Source organism: Bombus terrestris, chromosome 6 (assembly GCF_910591885.1).
Source record: "Bombus terrestris chromosome 6, iyBomTerr1.2, whole genome shotgun sequence".
Classification (NCBI taxonomy): Eukaryota; Metazoa; Arthropoda; class Insecta; order Hymenoptera; family Apidae; genus Bombus; species Bombus terrestris.
Window position 1 is genome coordinate 2,676,677 of NC_063274.1, and position 22,205 is coordinate 2,698,881.

At 42.8% G+C, this 22,205-nt stretch overlaps 1 protein-coding gene across 4 annotated transcripts in view; it reads right to left on the reverse strand.

Annotated features, from left to right (window-relative positions):
• The window catches only part of LOC100645521 (epidermal growth factor receptor), a 175,750-nt gene that overhangs the window by 58,805 nt on the left and 94,740 nt on the right, over nt 1–22,205 (reverse strand). The window contains exon 1 of one of the 4 annotated variants that reach the window (XM_003395879.4): nt 18,897–19,966. The exons of 2 other annotated variants lie outside the window; for them this stretch is intronic. The gene's annotated coding sequence lies outside the window, so the exon portion shown is untranslated. Of the gene's footprint in view, nt 1–15,676; nt 16,295–18,896; nt 19,967–22,205 lie in introns of those variants that run through there. One more of the 4 variants, XM_012309315.3, reaches the window with a different exon arrangement.

Sequence of the window (22,205 nt, forward strand, 5' to 3'; positions counted from 1 at the left end):
TACACGCGTTCTTCTACGACGAAATATAATGAAACCTCCATTAAAGTTCCAATCGTCCCGTTCGGAGATCCCGTATCTGTAATGAGAATCGAAATTCCTCCTCTTCCGTTCTTTTTCTTTCTTTCTTTCTCCTCGTAGCACGCGTGACTGTCGATTAATAACGCGCGGACGTCTATTTATCAGTCACATCGTTCCAAAACAGATTGATGTGCTGTCGATGTTGAAACATCGACGGCATTTCTCCTTGACGTTCTTTCTCTTGTATTTCATTACGGAATATTTCATCTGGATTGATAATTCGTTTGGATTTTTGGTAGGGTGAAAGTGATACAGCAAGGTCGTGAAATCTGTGTGTTCCAAGTTTGCAACTTTCGATCGTAACAAGTAATTTGACACGTATCGAGAGTTTCAAGGACTTGGATCTTCGTTTGGGATTGTACGATATCAACTCGGAATTAATTCCTACTCTTTGTAAAGGAGAATGATTATATCTAGACTGAATTTTTATGTATCGATGGGGAATTCAAAGATGCGATAAAAGAATAAATTGATCTCGATTAGTAACGCTACCTAACGCTTTATTTTACGTTATCGCTTCCTCTTACTGTACAGTACAATTTAACACTGGAAATGTTGGTATTTTTCACAATGATGAATCGACAGAAAAGGATCGAGGAGAAAACGAGAAGAGTTGATAGCATAATCGAAGAGAAAATTGCCGATTACTAGCGTTAAAAACGGTGCCTGATTGCGCGCAATCAACCGTGATCCATGTAAAGATCGATCAACCTTTTCAACATCAACATCAAAGAGTGGAAATTAACAAGAAGTTACAATTCTATCTTTCTTTTTTGAGACTATTTTTTCGAATGACAATATTATGGACAAATTACTAGGCCCACGCTTGGATACACTTGATGTCACGCATAATGAGCAACGCGTCATTGATATACGCTCAGCCTATTGCTATCTGACATTATGGAGCTAAATTGAATTTTAAAACTGTTCGATCAAAATTTCATGCTAAATGGATTTATCTTCGGGGCTATATTTTAACAAAGAAAACCACTAAAGCTACCTACAATAGAACCTTTATTATTTAATCTAATCATGACACGGTATTTCAATAATATTATCAGACAAAAACAACGTCTTTTAAATAAAAATGTAAGAATTTCTTTCATCTTTGTACGTTGGTCCGGCGATCTTTCTTAAAAGAAATCATCTCCTCTGTTAATCGATATTCCATTAATTAATCGTTCCATTGATCGATATTCCGAAAATCCATGCTCTGCCGTACTTCCTGTCTGATATCCAATTTGAAAGACAGAAACTTTCATACGTCTTCAACCAAACCAGCTAATTATCTACTTTCTCCTAGAAAAGAATTCCTCCAGTGGAATGTCTACACCAGAACGAATTAAGATCACGAAAAAACGATAATGTGAGTCTTCAAGCGGTATATATAACTCCTATCCATTCGTTCTACCTCGTATCATTCGCAACAATAAAAAAAAAAAAAGAGGAAGAAATAAAAGAAAGAAAATGCGAGCACGCGTATCGAAAATTATTGCCACTTTTAAACTCTCGTAGTTGCTCTTATGGAGCGTTAAAGTGAAATATCTGGTTGATTCGCGTCGTATGCAGATTTCGTGTGCCGCGAACGCTTCTCTCGTTGATTCTAGCCTCGAGTTGCTTCATTAGCGCTCGCCGTTCAAGGCAGATCGGTCCGGGATTCGCGGTAGCGGCGTGAGAACCGAGCATCGACTTCGATCCCTCGTTTCGCAACATGGAAAACCTTGATACGATATTTCTAATTGTCATTCACTGCGTTCGTCGTTTTAAATGAGTCACTAACGACGTATCGATGGCGTCTAATATGTGGTCTAGTGGCGTTAGTGGTGCTAGTGGACCTTTCTAACTGAACAGACGACTGTAAAATAGACTTTGATATACATCGCTTGTACGATCGTGAATTATTTAGATGTGTTTTAACAAATAGTGGATTAATCAGGATTAATATTTAGATTAATTTCATAGTATGTAATTGCGCGATGCTTTTGGGAAATTTATCTAACTTCTTCGCGCTTGATCGTTTTCAAATGACCGTTTTTTTATAGACACGTGATTAGATTATGTGATATTATATAGTTTGATCTATTCGCAGTATTATTTTCGAAGAGAAAATTTCATCATATCAGAAACGATATTTCATCACCTTAGCTATCTTACTATACCAGTGTTATTAACCAGTATTAATTGAGTGGATCTAATCTCGGCTAATTACTATGGAAGGAAGAGACGATGAAAAATTACATCGCGTAAATTGCTTTCAAATTCTTTCCTTTCACCACTGGCAACATACAAAAGAAAAAAAAAAAAGAAAAGGAAAGAAAAGAACTCCATAGGTACGGACAATAAAAACTCGTACAAGAATGTCCAAATACTTTGAAAGATTCTTTTCCCCTGTCTCGCACACTATAATTCTCGATAAACGGAGCATTACCCGAGCACACACACCTGACCCAATCCTTCAACCAGGTCCAGCTCAATTTCAACGAACCGTGTATCGTCCGCCAATTAACCGAACAATCTCGAAAAACATCGAGATACCTCGGAAAGAAACGCTGTCCGATTCGCCGGTAACGCAACGCGTCAGAAATCCACGGAATTGGATGAGACAGAGAGAAAGAGATGAATGGAACGCGGCATACCAGCGAACTGACGATGGTGGCGAAGGGGAGGAAAAAGAAATGTCCAGAGCACTCGCAGACCCGAGTGTCTCTTGGTCCCCTGATTAGATCATCAAGAATCGTCCGTCGAGTAGCCGGCAAATGGCGATGCAGCGGCCAATGAAATGCAATTTATTCAGGTTAGGGATCACTCCCCGCGAAGATACAATTCGCCTGACGCGTAGAACACCCAGGAGCAACGGTGGACCGGCGGAGAGGAAGGGCAGCTGGATACGCGCGCCCTGAGAGCTCGTTATACGGGCAATGGGAATGCGACGGAACGACGAGCGCCGCTCCACCGCCGGACCACCCTGTTCGATACCGACGGAGAGGGATCGAACGACAATGTCTCACTTGAATTTACTATCGGCCCCGTATTCTCCGTACCCGGTCGGCTTTCTTGCGACAACGCTTGCCCGTGCCTTCGTCGGCTAAACCGAGGGCCACTTGGCCCGCCTCGCGATTCACAGTTGCAAGTGACTGGAGTTGCGAATATTAACCCCCTCGTCTTGTGAATCTTTTCGAGTAAGATTAGTCGTTTATTGATTTAACGGCATTTCCCAAGCGAGACATTGGACTATCGTGCTAGGTGATTTTAATTCAGGTGACTTCGTCAGGTTTATGATTGGACGAGTTTAAGAGGATTAACCCTTGTGATGTGATCTTTCTCAATGGGCAAATATGACAGTCTAACGTTGGTTTAACGCTAGCTTTAAAACGGAATATTAAAATATCGTGTCGGATGGTTGAATTTTTGTCAACTTTGATTTATAATATTTATGTAGGATATTCAAGTAAATTCTTTAATTAAGTCAAAATATACTAGTTGCGATTACGCCGTGTTCGTTCGTTTTGTGACTCTAAAGCTATGTACAGGCGGTACAGGGCAGACACGAGAGGCTGCCTCGGGATGAGTCAACGATTGTCAGTTTTTTGGCGAGATCAAAAATGCCTTGCAGCTCCAGCTATGTACAGACAATGCGAGGCAAACCCGCGAGGCGTGCCTCGTACTATACATAGCTTGGAAGGTGAAATACGATCGTAGCATAGCGCGGTGTTTAGTATTAACTGACGCAGTAAAGCTGGTGGGGCTACTTGTAGCGATTCAAGGCTAAGGAGCAAATTTCGAGGTTAGATCAAATTACCCTAGTAGGGTGAACACCTGTAGAATTGCTTGGGTACTGCTATACAGTATACTGACTGACGGTTAAATTCGATAATCAGATTTTTCCACGTAATAGCTATGCATTATATATGTGTGCACTTCCCAGTACCTTGAAGAGAGAGTAGAGAAAGTTTCGCAAGTTAGAGGATCGTTGGGAGAATGGTGAACCACTCTGCCGGTTTACTGACTCGTTTGCTCAAACAACAGAAAGCGCGACCAAGAAATATACGTATACTTGATTTTATATATGTACTTTGAAAGTCGTCAGTGAACATAACTAAGATTGTAATTGGATTTGGAGAAATCGTAATTTTGTGACTGGAACTTGCATGGGGAAATATTTTCCTTAAGGGAAATTAAATATTTCTGTGTAGTGCAACACTAATTTGTAATCACGAGTAGTAGCGAAGGTCGTGTATTTTCATTTATAACCTACGGGTGAGTGTCTCCGATGAAGAAACCTGAACTTCCTGCAATTTCTCTTTAACCTCAACCAGCGTAGAATACTACTTCGGTCGGAAAATCTGCACGCTGATACAGCATACTTGGCATACTAAAACCAGTCGCATAACTGTACGCGCAAGTTGACGCGCGTTGTTTACGTTAAAAGTACCACAAATGACGTAATATTTACTTCGCATACATTCGATTCGTTGGAATTTTTTAAAAAAATACTACAAGATAAAATCCGAGAATTATTATTAGAGGCATGAATTTTGCCATATGAAGAGCACACGGGAACATGAACGTCCACTCTTATTAATTTCTTGGTTTCAAATAATTTGTTCATAAGCATATGTTCGTAAATGCTAATTCTGTAAATGACAAAATAAAAACTTGCTTTCGTAATGTTCAACAGGCTGCGAAGATGTATATTTAATCCCACAAAAAGTTAGTCGTAGTTCTTTAAATTTTGTCACAGGTAACTGTCCTCCGTCGAAAGATCCCGATCGTTGCGTCAGTCCACCTTACGTTCCTATCCACCAACGCACTTCCGATCGGTGAAAAAACACGTCCGCTACTGGCCACCGAGGGAGGGGAATGCATCGAAGCTGTTCGATTGCGTTAAGGTCGACATCCGTTCGACTATTGAGGCCGTGTCTGTACGAATACAGACGATAATAGTTACGCGGACAACGATAATTATGCAGCGCACTTTTCTCCGCTCTTTCGCTCCATCTAAGTCGAGTCAGCTGACTGCGTGACCGATGATGTCACCGTTGCAGCGTACTCTCCTCGATGCGCGTTCTCCAGAGAAGCGACACCCACTTGGCCTAACACCTACTTGCCGTGCAACGTCACGATTCGAGTACTCCTCGCGTTTCCAACTCCCCTTTTCCTTCTCTTCTTTTTGCAATCTTACCTCTAATCGTTTTCCTTTCTTCTTCAGTCGTTTCCTTCTGTCCATCCTTGCCTTCTTCGACTCTCTTTCCCTTTTACACCGGTTTTTCTCTTTCTCCCACGCGTGGAACGGTCGTGAGCCTCTCGCGAGTCGTACACTCGACGAGAGCTTATTAGAACAAACGTAGCTAGGATCCTTCGGATCCGTAAACGGCAGGATTCGCCCACGTGGCCAGCGCCTTGAAAGGTATACTTGTCTGTCGTTTTCAACCGCGTCTCTTTCCAGTCATTAGCGGGGCTTCTCTCTCCGCGAGTATCGAGCAAGCAGGAAAGACAGGCCTCTTTGTTCGGGGGATCAAGGTGACGAGCCTCGTATCTCCTACCCGTGATTCCACTTCAATGAAGTCGTCTCTGCCTGCCGCGATTTCGACGGTTTTAGTGGTTTAATGGATCGATTGCTGGAATTTATATCGTTTCGGTCGAGATTTATGCCGAGCGTGTGTAATTGCAAATTTCGGTCGCTACGGTGTAAGTGGTTGAATACGATTCATTGCACCTTCTTGCGAGATCAAACGTAGATCTATGGATGTAGGTCAGTGTTTAAAGCAGATTTTAATAATGGAAACTGGTATTCGTTTCGTTTGATAACAATGATCAATTAATAGATATTGTCCTTTTTTTAGCCTTTGATAATTTGATTCTTCTTATTTAACGGGTGGGTCGTAATTTGTTCCTAAAATCTACGTACAGGTGAAAATAATATAAGGCTACAAATGTATTCTTTCGATGATGTTAATATAGAAAATTAAATATTGGTAAAAGGTGCCTGATATCTGGACATGTAGACACGTTTTATCACTGCTTGAATATAGGAGTGGAATGCGAAATGCATACTTATATATCGCTCAACGATAAATATGATAGTATAAAGTCGTGTTTAATATTATCAACAAACGTAACTTTAAAGATTACTTAACTTTAATTCCTCGGAAATTGTCGTTTAAAGGTTGGGTTATTGGCTAAAAGTGATATGTGTCTTGAACTTCAATTATTCAAAAAATGTACTATCAGTGTCGTTCAAATAATTACAAGCAGCAATACACGCTGCTTCTTTTTTATTTGCCATTCGAATTATAACGGATCTTGTCAATAATTCTTCGTAATTTTGAATCTTTCGTAACTGTATTATACTACGACAGGGTGAAAGATGACAAAATTATCCTCCCGACAAGATACGATTTATCATTCGTTTCCAATACCTTCCACGCTACTCTCTCATCGACAAAACACTGTGTGCTGCAGCATTTGATAAATCCAGTCCTCTCTTCGCGCAACAAATCTCAACACATTCGTGGCACGTCAGACACCACAACGGCGGTAGGAGTTCGCGGTGGCGACTTCTTTTACCCCGCTGAAATATCGCGACAGAGGTCGGCAACTCGTCGCCACTTTTTCCTGCGTATTTCGTTCCCTCGACTCGGCTAAACCAGCATTTGCCGCGATCCGCTGAAAATATCGGGGTGTCCAGCGTATAATAAGACACGGATGAACGTCGTTACGAACACCTCGGACACATGTCACCAGGTACACGGACGAATCCTTGTTGTTCGTTCCCCGGACCGCGTCTACGTCCGCCACTCGTCAATTAGAAGCGACATCGTTCCCGACACGAAAAACCTGGCCGGGCTAGTACCTCGAATCGAGGCCGTAGGGATTCGGGAGAATGACATTAACATACCGACCGTGAACGAGTAAAAGAGAGACAGAAAGACGAGAAGAGTCAGGATAGGATCGACGCGCGTCCACTGGCCACGAGATCGGCAAGAAACCAACTGTGGCCTCTTCGGCTACGAAAGATCTCGCGCGCCAGCTTTCGAGAAACCGGCAAATTCCGCGCGGTTCCCCGGAATCGATCGAACTTCGCGCCTACCGGCACGATGGGCCTCGGGTAATTAAGGAAGACGACTTGATTCTGCGTCGCGTCGTCTGTCGTCTTCATCAGGAACCCTTGATTACCTGAAGTCTCGATCCAGCGGATTTTTTAGCCCTGCTGCGACGAGGAATTGTTTTCGGTACGTTTGAGCGTGAGAGAGAGCGTGAAAGTAATATCGAGGTGTCATTGTTTTTGAGATGAGTATCATCGGGCGCGCTAATTTACATAATTGAAAGGAGAAATGGAAATTTGAATTCGCAGTGGAGAATTAGAACGCTTTTGTCTATGCGAATGAAATGAAACCGAAGGCGAGAGTTCAAACAGTGACGTTATTATGCGCAGTGGTGCTGTTATAAACAGGCCATATAATACCAGGTCGTGATATCGAATCATAGCACCAGGTTATAACGTCCAGTTGTAACACCGAATTACAACATTCTGATTCCTTATTCATCCTCAACTTTTGTACTATACTTAATGCACCATACACTTTTATAATTGAAGCCTTTATCGATCAACTCTATAAACTGATATTTAAGAAAAAATAACGTTATAAATAACATTTTTTAAGCGAAAATTTAAGTATATCGTTCGTCTCTTGAAAATTGAATATTGATTATACTACGTGGGTAACGAAATTGAGAAATTTACAAAAATTGGTGTTGACCAGTTTGGTTTTAGAAAATCTCAATTACGAGATACAGTTTCGAACCTTTTTTTTTTTTTAATCTTTGTTTATTAATTCCAGGTTTTTTACATATTTTTTTTACATGTTTTTTTTCCAGAATAAACGCTGAATTCAGATTATTATTGTAACTTAAATTTAAGCCGCTGTTGCGCTGTGCTTATGTGCGATATTTTAATTTATGTCCTGAAAGCCTGGATGCAAAAACAGGACAGTTCGCTAGCCTATTAGGGAGGGGATGGGAGAGGGTGGACTGGGAGGGGAGGGGAACAGTTTCGAACCTATTCCATAGCTAGTGATCTATCACGACTGATCAATGTGATGTACCTCTACTCGTTTTCTTTTCAATTATGCACTTTGCACAATAGTCGCTGCAAACCTAACCGAAACCAGTGACCTTCGATCTCATCGATGAACGACGACGTGTCTAGAAGAACGAACTGAACAATAGCTCGGAGACAGTGTCTGGGGCCACTTGGAAAGATGAAAAGCGTCCATTGGGGACAACGGGCAATTATGCAAGGCGCCGCGAGTGTTTCCTCGTACAATGGAGGTTCGCAGGGCTTGCCAGCGTCTGGGAAGCAGGACGTCGTCTCGGACGTCCTGAGATACCCGCGGCGAGGAACTGTACACACAGGGTGGGCGTCAAGGACTCTAGAGGCGAAGGAGAAGAGACGACGCGAGGGAACGGTACGGCTAAGCGGCCATATGTGGACACCGTGTAGACGGTGAACAGGCCGCGTGTACGCGCACACGCGCCTTCTGTCGCGTCACACAAGTCGCCTATGCGCGACCGAACCTACCCATTCGTCGGCGAGCTTTCGGTACGACCGGTGATTTGCTAATTGTATGTCGGTCGAAATTCTGCTGTGTGATGTGGTGTGTTTCTAAAGTGATATGCATAAGAGGGAGATATGAGGCAGTTGTTTTTTTAATCTCGTGATGTCATATCTCGTATAGATTACACGTTTATAGAGCGGCATACGAATCAGTTACACAATTCGTTATTTAATTGATCAATCTAAAATTGAGATATTCGAAATTATCTTGAAAGATCAGATATTAAAGTGTTAACTGATACTACGAATATAAAGTTACGCCATTCGTCTATACACGATGTACTTTTCCCTATTAATAATTTGAACAAAAGGCTGTTTTGTAAGAAAGTAAAAATAGATACTGAATATCAAACAGTAACTTGACATCCCACCATCTATCTCAAAGTCGTTCGAAGTAATTTTCTATAAATATTTCCTTCTTACTATTCCAAACAACGCTGCGTCTACCCCTGATTAATGCAAACGGCGTATCAGAAGCGATCGCTTCTCGAAACCGTGCCCGTAAAATCCTGTATTTTCCAGCATACGTTCGAACATATTGTCTTCGTGGAAGCGAACGCTTACCACTATAACATTAACAATGAAATTCCAACAAATCTCTCCATGCTCTTTTCTCTTTCTGCTAATTGATCGTAAGTGGAACTGTATGCTCGCGATGGTAAAGGATGGCTCTTCACTTTGAAACACACAGGCAACCCCGTGCGAATAGGAAAATAAAGAGGAAGAAAATGAAAAAGTGGCGAACGTACCGGTGCGAGTATGCGTGTAGATGTTCGAATACTCGTTTGTCGAGTTGGTGTCTCGGCTGCAAGACGGATACCGTGTTCCTAAGGAGTCCACTCCGGTTCTCCGGGCAGCGCGTGCCAATGTAAGCAACTGTTTCGCGGTCCTGCACCAATCAATCGTCGGGTTTTACACCGTCGGGACGCAAACTGGTTTCGCAGAGACGTATTTGCGTTAATAGGACGCCGGCACCGTGAATACTAACCATGGGTATGCGACACGTGGTGAAATGAGCCGTTCGTTTCGCGACCAGAGCCGGAAAAATACAAGTTATGATGTAATTTTCACGAGGTTCGTGCCTTCGCCCGGCATGTGTATACTCGTTTAGCGAACGACGTCAGTCTCTGGAATGCTAGGTTTGACGATTGTCGCTAACGATCTTTCACATCGCTTTTTTATACGTATCTGAATCGTGGTAGTTGTGTTGTTTATGATTGCGATGGGGAAATTGAATATATTTAGCGGTTAGTTGTGTTTGATATAAATTGACGCTTTAAGTTTTAACTCCAGCCTGTTTCTTGATGTTATCAATTGCTATAATATAATATAATATAATATAAATTTATATCGATATTTGACGTTATTTATATGTAGGGAAAATTGAAAATATTCAGCGCAAAAAGGAGCACGTATATATACACTGCTGATCATAAGATATTTAATACCAATGAACGCGCGACTGTTTTTATTTTCTAGTTATTTTACTGTAAATCTGTTATTTCATTCGCGTCATATTTATTACGGTACTCTAATACGTATGATCGGTATGTGAGTAAAATGTAAAAATACTCGTAAATAAATTACACGTACTTGATATTTAAAATTTAAAATCATTGGATCGATGCTTATTAGCATATTCAACGTTCAAAGGAGTAAAAAATTGGTGCAGTATATCATACAAACAGTGAATATATTATATCCTAGTCAACGCGATAAACAGAGATCGGTAAACAAAATAAGAACAAACCTAACGTAACGTAGTTGAAGTACAAGTACTAATTGGCCAAGTACAACGCAAATTATGTACTTGATCGAGCTATCGTACATCTTTCCTGTTTAATACCCCGACAGCGCTAAACGATTTGCGCGTACCGACTTCATCGAGTAATAACAAACTGCCAGCGATAAGGCGACACAGCACGTGGGTGTCCGAAAGGGCGATATCGATGGCAACGATTAGCTCGGTGTTTAGATCCGCAAACTCGTATCACGTAATCGTCTAATAACAGTTTCAACCGTCCACTACCATATGCAAGTTTCACGCGGACAACCGCGACACGCAAGATCAATTATCGGATGATCGAGGGTCGGTGTATTTCGTACTGCTTTCCTTTCGTGCACGACCGCTCATTTGCGTAAGTGAGCGCGGCACGTAGAACCGTGAGCTCGCGACGCAATCATAAAAACCGAGTATAATCGACGTAATTACCAGCCAATGAGCGGTTCGTACTTCTAGCTGGTTACAGTACGTATATCTCTACCTACCCATCGGCCATCGGTTTCGTTCCTTTCATTTCGACCGACCCACGTAAGCAACGCGAGCTACGCTGCCGCGTGCTTTGCAAAAACAAAAGGAGAAACGATTTTCTCGATCGAGGCATGCCATCGAGAATGGAACGATTCGATCGCCACTAAACGTACATGCGCGTAAGTACGTAGCATGTGTAATTGTACGCACGAAATCGCGTGCCACCCGAGGAGAAAAAGTGGCTCGGGTTCGGGCAAGGTTGAAGGTATTCTGGGAAAGGTCCGGTTGGGAAATAACGTGGATGAATATTCGAAGGGAAAGTACGTTTGTGTGTAAGGCACGGAAACAACAGTTACTTTTGAATATTCTTGTAGATGGTGTTTTATGTATTTTTATGGTAGAGCATAGATTTTCAATTTCTCCGCTGGAATATTTTTCAGATCAATCGTTAATACCAAACCGAATAGAATATACGGAACAAATTCTTGGCATATCTTTGTACAGTCGTAACACGAATTTTATGGAATATAATTGGCTATAAAACGTTACAAATGAAATGTTGCGTTAACGCAGATGCAACGCGTGTGAATATCATCGATTAAAAATCTTACCGTTCAAGGTCTTTTAAACTTCTTATCCTTTCTAAATTCAAAATTCTTTTTAAACTCAATTAAGCCTCAGAAAATTGCGAAAGCAAGAAATAGAAACCAATAGCATCGAGACCGAACGAGGCAGCGTATAAGCATAAAGGCATGCGAGGCATCGCGAGATAATATCTCCTTTCGCTTAGTTCCGCGCTCTGATGGAGCCGCATCAACGGAAAAATACGCGATCATAAGATTCTTCTGCAACTGGACTTGGCCACCTAACCGCGTGCTCTCGAAGCTTGGATATACAGAGATTAGAGAGCTACGTGTAAGCTCCTATATATCTCGTTCAGAGGTTGAATTCTAGTCGTGGCGAGCCCTTGTAATCTTTAGCCCTCGAGGTCAGCACGAGCTCGTTCATACCACCGGAGATCCTCCGTAGATAGAGAAGCCCCGGCTGAGAAACTCGTGTTGGTATGTAGCTCGGTACACGATGCTACCCCTCTGTATTGGTAGATAGATACCCGACAGTGCCTGGTCCAGAGGCTGACCGCATATTATGCAGCCAAAGTCGTGCTCTGGCTAAAGACAAAGGTCTCCATGGATCCTGTGTCGTGACATAGCAAATAGCGAGGGCAGTCGAGAGTTCAAAGGTTTCAGAGCATTCGGCGACCACATCGTAGAATTACAGAATTATTTCTTTTTCCTGACAAAAGAGAGTAGATCTGAGTGTTCCGGAATTATTTCTCTTCGCCGATAAATAAGAGGAGAGTTGGACGTTTTGGTTGTCATTTCTTTTTACCAATATGACAGAGATGAGTATAAAAACCTTTTACACAAATCGGAGATACCCCATAGAATTGTTGAATTTAAATAGAAGAAAAATAGTAAGGGAGAAAATATCGAGCAAATTCTTGAAATTTCTTCTCTTAAGCGGAATGTGAGTTGAAACGAATTCTTGAAGCCAATGATTCTACTGATCGTTGATTATGTTTGAGTCTTAATTACATTAAGAATATCAGACGCGTTGATCGTATAATTATAAAGATTTATAAACATTTCAGTTGGAACGATCTCTGGTACCCTTTGAACGTTCGTTTCGTTGTAAGTTGCGTGTTTGTGCAAGACTCGCGTTGAAGATTAACATTTAGATGTTGACAGCAGAAGTAAAGCTTCGTGTACGAACGAGCGTTACGAGTATACGAGTTCGTGATAAGAGATAAGAGCGTTGTCCAACAGCGGTTCGTGAGTTTTACCAGGTGCGAATGCTAACTAATAAAATTCCCTTTATCTTTTCGATACTGCATCATACATTTCCCAATATCGAACAAGATATTTCACGAGCATAAGCGCGTTTCTACATTTCGCATGAAACGAAAATTTCATTTATTCGGTGAATCCCTCGAGCATCGAAGATTGGATCAATTTTAACTTATATTGCTAAGTTTGAAAGAGATATGAAAATTTACATAGAAGCTACAAAAGTATTCGCATAGCTAGCAAAAGTACCTAAAAGGTCAATTATCTATTATATTAATTGTAAGCGTCAATGTTCACAAGAACTATTTTGACGCTTGTACACTTAAAACGCCTATTTATCCTGTATACTAATTTTTTATTAGAAATATGTTTGCAATAAATATCTTGTAAATTCTATACACATACACTTTCGGATTGTTTTTTTTTTTTTAATATTACCAATACAATCATGACGATAGCTCTCCATTACTGTATTAATGAAATTTCAATATGTTTTATACGACACATACGATGTATACGTAACAGTTTTCCATGATAAGCGTTCAAACACGATCGTGAGCCACATGTGTACATAAAGTAATCCTTTCTAGCACGATCAAACGTGATCCATGCAATCAGCCAGAAATCGCGAGAATCGTAATCGCATCTCGCTAATATCTCAGTCGAAATCAAAGAAGAAACACGGAGAAACGGTTGAGGCTCGATTATCTCGAATCTTGGCAGAGGATCGAGGTACTTGCGAAGAACGGTGCAACGTCCAACATATCTGTGATGCAATCACGGATCTATAATCCTCTGTTCGCGGCTTCGACTCGCGGGAAACCTCGAGTCCCGGGACGCTGCGTACACTTCTCGCAGGACCATGCATCTCGCGTGCATCCTGCACCATGGTCCACGCTATAGCTACCATTCGAGCGTTACTTTAGCATCGGTTTAACCTCATTCCTGCCGGTGACGTCACTCTCGCCTTTCCCTCGACTCTGGACCTTCCAGCATCTCCCGAGATGTGCAACCAGCCACCTATCGACTATTATAGACGTACGGACGATTATTCGATTCGGTGAGCGATTTGCGAGCCAGTTAAACGCGATCGTTCGTATGTTCTCCCCGCGCGTCTCGAGTGTTCGTGCGAGAAACACAAAAACCGATCACGAACAGTCGCAAGTTTGCCGCGATACGTGGTCGCCGTGAAAGTAAGTCAATTGTGAAATTTAAGGGGCTATGATTCGACTCGCAATTTTCGATCAATATGCAAGATCGTTTGCTATTTAATTAGAGATTTGCGTTCGATTTGTTCGCATCATTGTCCCTCTTAGTTTTCCGTAGAAATGTTTTTGCAGGATTGATTCTCTTCTTCTAACGTGATTCTACATTATATGTATAGATATCTATTCGTTATACTATATGTTATATAGTTGTACAGAATATAAAGTTGCATTTATTCGACGTTTACGTAAATAATACTTTAACTGCTTGGTCCTTCATCGATTATTCAATATGCTGAATGTCGATGAAGATCGATCGTCTTCTTAATTTTCTGACGTTGATTCTGACGTTCCACATTGCGGTTATCGAATACTCGTAACAGTATTTATCACGTAGTGTATCGAATTGTTGCCAATTATATCGTATCGTAATTCTGTTTCCAAGTAATTTTGATTAATTATGGAAATATTATAGAAACTTCTCTTTTTATGCGCATTCGTAGTTTCTTACTTACATAAGAAAAAGGTCGCTGACAATTGGCTTGTTTCTCTTTCTTGTCAACGACAATCCGTCTTCGACACCGCGAAATTGCTATAATTACGCTATCAAACAGTTATTAGGATGAGTGATGATTGTCGTAGCTGGTTGGTTTTGTAATCGCAACGAACAATGTATTCTAAATAAAGATTTATTCTATTTGATGATAAAAAATTGCATAAATTGCAGGTTTTCTCGCCGTCGAGTAAACAAATCGACTTGTGTTTCTATACAAGGTTTCCGATGCCTTATTGGTCTTAATAACTCTGCGGATCGAGCAAAGAATAACAGTAAAACGTGACGTCTTGGACTTTTAACGAGCGACAGATCTTTGTGTTGCCGTCATTAACGAGGTCATCGATGCTCTATAAATTCCGTGTCTTATCTAAATTACGTGTATAACAAGATATTAAACGTTTACACCGTACAATCTACGAAATGTTTTTTCTGCCATCTCTCTATATGAAAACCTTTCTTTCTTCTTTACGAGGCCAAAAAACAAAATATATTTAATGGAATTCTATTATATCGATTTCATTAAAAACAGAGAGAGAGAGAGTAATTATGGATGATCGTCGATTAATAATTTCTGCGTTTAAGATACATCAACGGGTAAAAGGAAACGGAGATCGTCGAAAAACGAAATATCGAATTCTTCTGGAGAAATTAACATTTTTTATGACCAGGGAAACAAACTTTTTTTCGAAGTAATAGTCTAGTACGTCTGTGTGCGTGTATACCTTGTATTCTTTTCTTCCAGGCTATAGCAAAGAAGATGAGGTAACCCCTAGGGATCCGGCATCAATATCCTCTAACTAAGATGGGCCTCAAAGACCCCTGCATGGGCTTTGAAGTGTCCCATAGATGCTCCAAAAGCTACGCGCGCTGCTCTCGACTCTTGCACGTTATGTCCGGGAAAACCGTGAACTCTCGGTCACTTGGCACAAGTCTTTCTCACGCAGAAACGATTGCTTTCATGGGCACAGAAAAAGGTCTCGAGTTGAAAGCCATGTAACGACATTTTTCACAGAACGTTCAGAAGAAAAATAGGTGCTCGTGCTCGGAAGACGCGTGAACACTTTTTTTTTTAGAAATCAAGTCATACACAAAAGTTATAAAATGAACAAAAATTGTACTTACTTCTTCGCATTTGGAGATAGATTTTGTTATTAAACTGATAAAGCTATGATAACCGATGAAGCGAGAAACTGATAAAACGATCATTATCGATTTACGATACGTAAAATTATGCGAGCGTCGTAATTACGATAATATTTATCGAATGATTACTTAGCTCGCGAGCAAAAGGTAAAGCGTAGAAATATTTGAGATAGATTGGTCGCGATAACGTAAACACTATCGCGCCTACGTCGCCGCGACGAACCGTGCTGGTTACTCCGTCCACATCCAGCACGAACTGGTCGATGTGACAAATTACGCGATATCAAGGAATCGAAGTAAGCGGAAAAGAGGCAAAAATGTTGCGCAACGTATTTATCACCGACATGAGTCTTGTCTTTCCGTTGAAAATAATGGCTGGCCGTGGCGCGCGGAACCACCGCTAACAATGCACGTTGCATCGATTACTCTAACAATCGGTTCTCCTCTCGGCTGCAAGTAGGGAAACGTGCTTTCAGGACGAAGAAAAAGCAAGGGAATTTCGTGTAGGCCGTCTTGCACGTTCACGTCATCGGTATTCCGAGTTTCTTCAGCATCTACGAGAACACACACCACGCTCCATCGATACAGGATTTTTCCATAAATTACCTCAAAACATAGAAGTCCACTGCATTTTCAGTGGATGCGTTTAATTTTATTCTAATTATATGGATGACATTCTAATGTCATTCCTCGTCAGGTTTTCTTTTTTATTGTTTTGTTTCTCTCTTATCTTTGGTTGGAGAACCTACAACGCGAACGGATTATAGTTCCTCCGTTTCAAGAGTAGGCGCGTCCTTAGAGGAAGTAGGATATATATATCCTTTTTCCTTTTTTTTTCTTTTAATACGCTGCTCCACGAGAACACTGAACGCATCCTACATCATACTCGACCGAGTGGACGCATCCATATGTACGCATAACCATAAAGCGACATCCCAAACGCGGTATCCGTCGTCGAATGATGCGGAGAAGAGTCGAAGGCATTCGTTATCGTGACGAACGTTCGCACACCGGCAACCTAATGCGGCTTCGTTTAGTGCATTTCAACAAATTATGCGGCTGCTTTTCTTCACTTTGTCTACGCAGGAATAAATTTGTACCCGGATGAAACATGGAAATCATCCCGGCCCTATTTTATGATTTTCAAATGAGGTGGAATACATTTGTCTTTCCGAGAAACAAACTCTATCGACGTTATTGAGCTGCGTATAATTTATCGCTATCGAATATCTATTACCTTGTACTTACTTACTAAAAAGCTTTATAGGTCATTGCAATTTTTTTAAATAATATCATTAAAACGTCGTTAACAAATTAACAGAGGCTAATTACTCGGGAAAGATTGGATCACTCTTATCACGAGCTTCGTATGTTTCGTTCCATTACGATAAAGCAAGGTCTTTTACTTCTACGTGACAACTAGACCGCGGATGTTTACACAAAGTCATAGTTTTACAAGCGCTCGTAGAGAAATGAAGCGGGGAAAAATAAGATCGAAGCCCAAATACAAAAATTATTTGCGGTCTAATCGATAATTAGTCCGATCGATAGTCTAGCGTCATATATCAACTAACAATTGTGTGGCGACCGAAGAAATTCCACGCAGAGACGACACAAGCAGATGTCACGGGGTAACTCCAGTGGGAAACAGGCGATGGGGAAAAAGGGTGGACGGGTCCATGATTTCCCCGTGGCTCGAGAAGTTTGAAAAGGTAAGCCACCTAATGGTCCGGTGCAGTGGCAGATGTCACATGCTCGGCAGTCGATGTTTTCCAAACGGGCGTTTTGCCGCCAACGCAAGCCGACGGCTTCTTACCCTGGCGTTCAAGTCTCTCGATGTTACTAACGATCCAGCAAACATTAGGCGGCAGAGATCCCGGCGAGACCGCGAAGAAGAAATTCCAGGCTTGTGCAATCCGCGTGCTCGTGGGCCTGGATATCGACACGGAGTTTCTTACCAACGATCGGTCGGTTAGTATATACGTGTGCAACAACTATGTGAAGCAATTGGAACGCGGCATATCGAGGGGAACGAGGAAATGTTCGTCGAAACGTTGGATCGGCACGTAGCGCGTACGTTGATATTGAAAAGAGAAATTCAATTTGTAAGGAAGGTTTCGAGAGATCTGTGCAAATAGAAAATCCACGAACGAAATAGAACAAACGGTTAGATATGGGAAATACGCGAAGGAGGATATGACAAGTCGAAGAAGCCCGTGACCAAACACGTTTATTCAAACACTGGACTCTGTATCGAATTCGTCGTTCCTAAGCTCGATACACCTCTGACAAGGTGATCGGATTGCAGGACGACCGCGATGCGAAATCGGAGTAAAGTCGATCGAGCGCTAATTCAGACGAGGGGAACGGTGAAGCCCTCAGTTTCAGGGACTCGATCGTGGTCGATCGCGCGAGGGATCGTGCTTTTTCCTGACCACGGTGTCAAAATGATCAAGAGCGATCGGTCGACGCGGCCCGGGTAAAAACCTATATATCTGGTCACGTAGTGATCCGCGACAAGCTACAAATGGTTTCGCGGGGATCTGTTTACGTTCACGGCCAGAATTTATGGGACGAACGTGCGCCGCGACTCGTACGTGAAAGTCTAGGCTCGCGCGATTTCGAGGAAGAAACACGATGGCGATGGTGCCACCGGCTCGGTCCTTTATAAATCTTTTGGCTGAAAAGCAACGTCGGTATGCCGTGCTTTTTACAGGAAACACGCGCGTCTCGTTGTCGCTGCGCGTTTTCGGTGGCGGCTCGCAAAAGGCCGCGTTTCGACCGATGTCGCCGAGGATACACTCCAGGCCTGTGTGTTGCACGAGGGAAGAATGTACGCAAGAAAAGTTAAGGCGTGTCGATCTACCAGACCGGAGAGAGACCGTCTCTCGACTGTGGACGAGACGTTTCTCTAGAAACTTTCGCCGTTGCCGCGTGAACGTGCGATGGAGCTACGAACTGAAGTCTACGATCGTTAGACTACTCGTAGTCCCAACGATAGTGACGGGAACGTTGTAAGAAACAACCTAACAGGAGGGATTGCATCGAAATGATAAAAAAAAAGAAAAAGAAAGAACACCAATTCGACGAAGTTATTTCGTACGATAGAACTCCGTTTCGTATGATCGTTATACACAGCTCGAAGGTTTCCCTCCCAACACCTGATACATAACGCGTGTCCATGTGTAAAGTTACTCACCGTCTATCTGGCAGTGATCATTCGACCGACGAAATATCCAAGACAAGGCATTCGAAACGTTGCACGTTCGAAACTTCAAGGGAACTAACGTTCACTTTCAAAACAAGTAACTCGTGTCCCCGAAGTTTTCTTCAGCCGCGTGCACCGGCAGAAACATACAGAACATTGTCGATATTCGTTCCGCAAACTCGTATTGCACTTTCACGTAAACGAGACTTTGATATCGAGAAAAAACTAACGCCGTCCACGTGACCCCATGAGTGGTCAAGGAAACAATCCTCTTGAGTGGATAGTACGTGGCGGACGTGCGATCTGATATCGAAATCGAGTTGGTCAGAAGTGCTCCAACAACGATCAACGCACGCAACGTCACACGAAACGGTCGACATGCGTGAAAGAACACAGCAGACGTCTCCAGACAGGCGCGTCCATGAGATCAACTGACGAGGTGACACGCGAGATCGAATTTACGCAGCTGATAAGAGGTGCACGCGCGCACGCGTTATCACTGTCAAACACGTTGACGGCGCATTCTGCGTCGTTCTGGCATCGCTTCCTTCCACGAACTCGTTCTCTCGACCGTTGTTCTCGAGTTGCCGAGAGCGGACACACCAGAGAAACGAATTCCTTCGTCGTTGCTTCGTCCGCATAAAATCCGAAAGTTTATCGTCACCGTTTCGGCCAACCTGTTTCCACTGACAACAATACCCCGAGAGTTCTCGAGCCTCCCCTTGTGTCAACGTGTCCGTTCGCCTCAAGACGACCACGCGTTAGTTCTCCACTGCCTGGATAGTAGTCCGTGATCGTATCCACCCACGATGATATCCCGCGGACGAAGATGCTCTACGAGAGCAACGACAACCGAACAACAAAGATTTCCACGACGACACACGATTGTTTCACGGATCACTCGCGATTCCACGATACTACACACCGAGAGAAAGAGCGCACGCGCTAAACAACACGAGAAAGGAAGAGGCGGCTTTCACGAGAATTCCAGCCGATCTTTCGAGGCCTCCTCTTCGGTCCGCGCGTCTCACCTTGCGGAGAGCGAGTCTCCAGGTCGGCCATGCAACGACGCACAGGTCCACGCTGGGCAGGAGCCTCTCCTCGCCTCTCCTGCACGTTCAGGCCTCTCCCTTTCCACCTTTTACCACCACCACCGGCACACGTTGCTCGGTATCGCCACTACCACCGTCGGCACCGGAGTCGCCACCACCGTAGAGTGCCTCTCCACCTTCTCCTTCGCTGCCGTCAGACTTCCTCGCCTCTCTCGCCACCCCTCTCGACCGACCAGAAGACAACTCCTAGCCTCTCCTCGTCCCTCGTACCCTTCCCTTACCCCTCGACCTGCCTCGCCTCGCCTTACCTTACCACGGCACTCACCTTCCTTCTTCTTTCACCTCCTCCAACGTCTTCGTCCTTCTTCCTTCGTGGATCACTCGGTTTCTCTACTTTACTCCTCTAGCCAGGTAGAGCGACTGCTAAGTATCTCTACGCGCGCACATAGCCACACGGAGCAGGGGCCACGACTCTCGGCCCCTTTGTAGCTACGTGAAACGCTTCTTCGCCGGTGTGGATGCACGGCCAGCGTGATCCCCTTGGTTCTCTCTTTCTCTCTCTTTCTTTCTGCATTCGAGGGTTGCTTGCTAGCTATTTGCTCGCGCACAGTGCATCTGGACTCGGAAAAAGCATACGTTCCCTGACTCTGTTTCTTCCGTCAGCGCGACACAGGCAATAGGAAGATACCAAGAGCCACTCCGCTCGAACTGCGACCCGCGATTTAATAAAATTGGAGCGCTCGATGCGTGGGTGTCACCCTGACGATCGTGATTTAGATCCCTCGGAGAGGCACAGTAAACGTTCCCAGAAGAAGTTTTATGTCGATGCTTGAATCGTAAAGTGGACTACCAGGCGACCTTTCCATACTTTCTGTGCACAGCTGCATAGGATAGGGGAATTCCGGAAGCGGTATCTTATCGGGTGTCGTGCCCTTTGGTAAACTAAAATTTTACCTTAGGTTTGGTGAATGTAATAAACGTCGTTGCATAAGGAGTTCCAAGAAGTACGGTTACATATTCCTTTGATTTCGATCCATTAATTAGATAACTCGTTCGACGATTTGTGAATAGTTCTTCTATATTTGACGAATTGTTAGAAAAATTTGTTCGTGCAATCGGCGCGAAAACGCTTCGCTCGTGCTCTATACCTAATGAAGCAGCACTAGTGCTGTACTCGCAAGAATGTAGAATCTCGTTACGTGAAAGCCACCTTGGACAGGCGTGAAAATACATCGCGTTCTGTTTCCAAGAAGAATCTACAGCCAGTGGCGCTGCCACAGAACTGGAGAAACATTTTCAAAATCGCGGTCGGTATTTCTAGCGATTGTTTCTTCCGCGAACCACGCGAAAACGTCTTACCATAAATATGTAATAACGCAGGTAAGTACTTGGTCGAGAGACCTGGTGCTTCTTTCTGTAGAGGTTATACCTTAAAGCGTAAACGCTTTGTGCCGGCAAATGGCGAAAAAAGGGAGACGTTTCGTGGAACTAAAGCTCGAACTGACGCGGCAGATCGACGCGAACGTAACGGGAATCTGTTGAAACAGCAAATATTTAATGTATGCTTTTACTCTTTGTGTAACATAATTATTATGCGTATTGCGATTATATAATATTCTGACTCTTTGATTATACATAAGTATGTTCCTAATGTTGTAATTAACATAACATTACCATATATTCAAGAAATTAGTTCACTTTTAGCGATAAGTCCAAAAATTTTTATAATCTTTGTTATTCAATTCGATGCGTATAAGTTTTAATCGATATTCGTGAAATAAGAAATTCCACAAACAGCTAGTGTACGTATAATACTTTACGTACATTGCATTTTTCCTTGTTACACCCAACTAATCTCGTGTATTATGTTTATCTCTTAGTTTGCGAAATTTCTTAGAAAGTAGAAACTTACGGTTAACGAGATTATTTCAATGTCGCGAACGCATTAAACGCTCAATCGTCTGTTTGAACAATTCGATAAATTCTCCAACTAAACCCAACTTATCGACCAACCAAACTCTAACCACTCGCTTCAGTCGGAAACAATCTTTCGTTAAATTTTCAACGAGTATTGTTAAAACTTACCGACTCATTGTTGTAACAAAAATTCTTTTCTAGATCTCAAAAAAAATCGCTATTCTCTAGATGGTTCGAGATAGAAAGCTACGATAGCGCAGCTAAGAAGCTTCTCACAGACGTTCTGGAACGCAGGAGGGTAGCTTCTTAGCAGGTGCCTGTCGATGTTCCG